Source organism: Olea europaea, unplaced genomic scaffold, assembly GCF_002742605.1.
Source record: "Olea europaea var. sylvestris unplaced genomic scaffold, O_europaea_v1 scaffold1139, whole genome shotgun sequence".
Lineage (NCBI taxonomy): Eukaryota > Viridiplantae > Streptophyta > Magnoliopsida > Lamiales > Oleaceae > Olea > Olea europaea.
In genome coordinates this window covers 79,563-85,383 of record NW_019228779.1, presented here as the reverse complement: position 1 = coordinate 85,383, position 5,821 = coordinate 79,563, and positions in this window count along the sequence as shown.

Genomic DNA, 5,821 nt, shown 5'->3' with positions numbered 1-5,821 from the left:
AGGTTCTTTTCGATTGAACTTTGCCATTTGTACATTGATTTTTGACACGTTGGTTGACATTTGCATTGTTGTCAAGTGTCAATTGGATAGGAAAACTATTCAAAATTTAAACTGTCCAACAGGGTAATGCCACGTGGCAAATTGTAAACTAAAGTGTACACCATAGTGTACATGTCGCAAGGTCCTTTCCGATTGAAATTTGCTATTTTTAAATTGATTTTTGACATGTTGGTTGACACTTGCATTGTTGTAAAGTGTTAATTGGATGGGAACATTGCTTGAAATTTAAACTTTCTAACAGAGTAATATCACGTGGTAAAGCGTTAGCTAAAGTGTCTACCATAGTGTACATGTAGCAAGTTTCATACCGATTGAACTTTGCTATTTGTACACAGATTTTTGACACGTTGTTTGACATTAGCATTGTTGTCAAGTGTCAATTGAATAGGAAAACTATTTTAAATTTAAACTGTCCAACAAGGTTATGTCACACGGCAAAGTGTAAACCAAAGTGTCTACCGTAGTGTACATGTAGCAAGGTTCATACCTATTGAACTTTGCTATTTGTACACTGATTTTCAACATGTTGCTCAACACTTGCATTGTTGTCAAGTTTCAATTGGATGGGAAAACTGTTTGAAATTTAAACCTTCCTACAAGGTAATGTCACTTGGCATTAGGTAAACTAAAGTATACACCATAATGTACATGTAGGAACATCCTTATCGATTAACTTTGCTATTTGTACACTGATTTTTGACACGTTGTTTGACACTTACTTTGTTGTCAAGTGTTAATTGGATTGGAAAACTGTTTGAAATTTAAACTGTCCAACAGGATAATGTCACGTGGCAAAGTGTAAACTAAAGTGTACACCATAGTGTACATGCGGCACGGTCCTTACCAATTGAACTTTGCCATTTGTACACAGATTTTTGACACGTTGTTTGACACTTGCATTGTTGTCAGGTGTCAATTGATGGGAAAACTATTTAAAATTTAAACTGCCCAATAGGGTAATGTCATGTGGCTAAGTGTAAACTAAAGTGTACACCATAGTGTACATGTAGCAATGTCCTTACCATTTGAGCTTTGCTTTTTGTACACTAATTTTTAACATGTTGTTTGACACTTACATTGTTATCAAGCGTCAATTGGATGGGAAAACTATTCGAAATTTAAATTGTCGAAATGGGTAATGTCACGTGGCAAAGCGTAAACTAAAGTGTACACCATAGTATACATGTCGCAATGTCCTTACCGATTGGACATTGCTATTTGTACATTGATTTTCAACACGTTGTTTAGCACTTGCATTGTTGTCAAGTCTTAATTAGATGGGAAAATTATTTGAAATTTAAACTGTCCAACAGGGTAATGACACGTGGTAAACTGTAAACTAAAATTTGTACACCATAGTGTACATGTAGAAAGGTTTGTGCCGATAGAACTTTGCTATTTGTACACTGATTTTTGACACGTTGTTTGACACTTGCATTGCTGTCAAGTGTCAAATGGATGGGAAAACTGTTTGAAATTTAAACTATTCAATAGGAAAATGTCACGTGGCAAAGTGTAAACTAAAGTGTACATCATAGTGTACATGTAGCAAGGACCTTACCGATTGAACATTACAATTTGTGTGCTGATTTTCGACATATTGTATGACACTTGCATTGTTGTCAAGTGTCAATTAATGGGAAAATTGTTTGAAATTTAAACTGTCCAATAAGGTAATGTCACGTGGCAAAGTGTAAACTAAATTGTACACCATAGTGTACATGTAGCAAGGTCCTTACCGTCTGAATTTTGCTATGTGTACACTGATTTTTGGCACGTTGTTTGACACTTGCATTGTTGTCAAGTATAAATTTGATGGGAAAACTACTTGAGATTTAAACTGTGCAACAGGATAATGTCACGTGGCAAAGTGTAAACTAAAGTGTACATGTAGCAAGGTCCTTACCGTTTGAACTTTGCTATATGTACACTGATTTTTGACACGTTGTTTAACACTTGTATTTTTGTCAAGTATAAATTGGATGGAAAAAATTGCTTGAAATTTAAACTGTCCACCAGGGTAATGTCACGTGGGAAAGTGAAAACTAAAGTGTACACCATAGTGTACATGTACCAAGGTCCTTACCGATTAACATTTCTATTTGTACCCTTATTTTTGACACATAGTTTGACACTTGCATTGTTGTTAAGTGTCAATTGATGGGGAAACAATTTGAAATTTAAACTGTCCAATAGGCTAATGCCACGTGGTAAAGTATAAACTAAAGTGTACACCATAATGTACATGTAGCAAGGTCCTTACCATTTGAACTTTGCTATGTGTACACTGATTTTTGACACGTTGTTTAACACTTCCATTGTTGTGAAGTATCAATTGGATGGGAAAATTGCTTGAAATTTTAACTGTCCAACCGGGCAATGACTCGTGGGAAAGTGTAAACTAAAGAGTACACCGTAGGGTACATGTCGCATGGTCCTTACCGATTGAACTTTGCTATTTGTACACTGATTTTTAACACGTTGGTTGACACTTACATTGTTGTCAAGTGTCAATTGGATTGGAAAACTATTTGAAATTTAAACTATCCAGTAGGTAATGTTACATGGCATAGTGTAAAATAAAGTGTATACCAAAATGTACATAGAGCAAGGTTCTTACCGATTGAACATTGCTATTTGTACAAACAACGTGTCAAAAATTAGTGTATAAATAGCAAAGTTAAATCAGTAAGAATCTTGCTACATGTACACTATGGTGTACACTTTAGTTTACACTTTGCCAAGTGACATTACCCTGTTGGATAGTTTAAATTTCAAACATTTTTCCCATCCAATTGACACTTGACAACAGTGCAAGTGTGAAACAACATGTCAAAAATCAATGTACAAATAGCCAAGTTCAATCGGTAAGAACCTTGCTACATTACACTATGGTGTACACTTTAGTTTACACTTTGCCACATGACATTACCCTATTGGACAGTTTAAATTTCAAATAGTTTTCCCATCCAATTGACACTTGACGACAATGCAGGTGACAAACAAAGTCTCAAAAAATAGTGTACAAATAGCAAAGTTCAAACGATAAAGATCTTGCTACATGTACACTCTGGTGTACTCTTTAAATTACACTTTGCCACGTGACATTACATTGTTGGACACTTTAAATTTCAAATAGTTTTCCCGTCAATTGACACTTGATAACAATGCTAGTGTCAAACAACGTGTCAAAAATAAGGGTACAAATAGCAAAGTTCAATCAATAAGGACCTTGCTACATGTATAATATGGTGTACACTTTAGTTTACACTTTTCTACGTGACATTACCTTGTTGGACAGTTTAAATTTCAAATAGTTTTCCCATCCAATTGACACTTGACAGCAATGCAAGTGTCAACCACCGTGTCGAAAATCAGTGTACAAAGGGCAAAGTTCAATCGAAAAGAACCTTGCTATATGTACACTATGGTGTACACTTTAGTTTACATTTTACCACGTGACATTACCCTATTGGACAGTTTAAATTTCAAATGATTTTTTCATCTAATTGACACTTGACAACAATGCAAGTGTCAACCAACGTGTTAAAAATCAGTGTTTAAATAGCAAAGTTCATTCGGTATGAACCTTGCTACATGAACACCATGGTAGACACTTTAGTTTACACTTTGCCACGTGATATTACCCTGTTGGACAATTTAAATTTCAAATAGTTTTCCTATCCAATTGAAACTTGACAACAATGTAAGTGTCAAAAGACGTGTCAAAAATCAGTATACAAATAGCAAAGTTCAATCGGTAAGGACCTTGCTACATGTACACTAAGGTGTACACTTTAGTTTACACTTTGCCACGTGACATTACCTTATTGGACAGTTTAAATTTCAAATAGTTTTCCCATCTAATTGACACTTGACAACAATTCAAGTGTCAAACAACGTGTCAAAATCAATGTACAAATAGCAAAGTTCAATCGGTAAGAACCTTGCTACATTACACTATGGTGTACACTTTAGTTTACACTTTGCCACATGACATTACCCTGTTGGACAGTTTAAATTTTAAATAGTTTTCCCATCCAATTGACACTTGACGACGATGCAAGTGACAAACAAAGTCTCAAAAAATAGTGTACAAATAGCAAAGTTCAAACAGTAAAGACCTTGCTACATGTACACTCTGGTGTACTCTTTAAATTACACTTTGCCACATGACATTACCATGTTGGACAATTTAAATTTCAAACAATTTTCCCATCAATTGACACTTGACAACAATGCTAGTGTCAAACAACGTGTCAAAAATAAGTGTACAAATAGCAAAGTTCAATCGATAAGGAACTTGCTACATGTACATTATGGTGTACACTTTAGTTTATACTTTGCCACGTGACATTACCCGGTTGGATAGTTTAAATTTCAAACAGTTTTCCCATCAAATTGACACTTGACAGCAATGCGAGTGTCGAACAACATGTCAAAAATTAGTGTACAAATAGCAAAGTTCAATCGGTATGAACTTTGCTACTTGTGCACTACGGTAGACACTTTAGTTTACACTTTACCACGTGACATTACCCTATTAGACAGTTTAAATTTCAAACAGTTTTTCCATATAATTGACACTTGACAACAATGCAAGTGTCAACCAACGTGTTAAAAATCACTGTTCAAATAGCAAAGTTCAATCAGTTTGAACCTTGTTACATGTACACTATGGTAGACATTTTAGTTTACACTTTGCCACGTGATATTACCTTGTTGGACAATTTAAATTGCAAATAGTTTTCTCATCCAATTGACACTTGACAACAATGCAAGTGTCAAAAGACGTGTCAATAATCAGTATACAAATAGCAAAGTTCAATCGGTAAGGACCTTGCTACATGTACACTAAGGTGTACACTTTAGTTTACACTTTGTCACGTGGCATTACCTTGTTGGACAGTTTAAATTTCAAATAGTTTTCCCATTCAATTGACACTTGACAACAATACAAGTGTCAAGCAACGTGTCAAAAATCAGTGTACAAATAGCAAAGTTCGATCGGTAAGAACCTTGCTACATGTACACTATGGTAGACACTTTAGTTTACACTTTGCCACGTGACATTCCCCTATTAGATAGTTTAAATTTCAAATAGTTTTCCCATTCAATTGACACTTGACAACAATACAAGTGTCAAGCAACGTGTCAAAAATCAGTGTACAAATAGCAAAGTTCGATCGGTAAGAACCTTGCTACATGTACACTATGGTAGACACTTTAGTTTACACTTTGCCACGTGACATTCCCCTATTAGATAGTTTAAATTTCAAATAGTTTTCCCATTCAATTGACACTTGACAACAATACAAGTGTCAAGCAACGTGTCAAAAATCAGTGTACAAATAGCAAAGTTCGATCGGTAAGAACCTTGCTACATGTACACTATGGTAGACACTTTAGTTTACACTTTGCCACGTGACATTCCCCTATTAGATAGTTTAAATTTCAAATAGTTTTCCCATTCAATTGACACTTGACAACAATACAAGTGTCAAGCAACGTGTCAAAAATCAGTGTACAAATAGCAAAGTTCGATCGGTAAGAACCTTGCTACATGTACACTATGGTAGACACTTTAGTTTACACTTTGCCACGTGACATTACCTTGTTGGACAATTTAAATTGCAAATAGTTTTCTCATCCAATTGACACTTGACAACAATGCAAGTGTCAAACAACGTGTTAAAAATTAGTGTACAAATAGCAAAGTTCAAATGATAAGGACCTTGCTACATGTACACTATGGTTTACA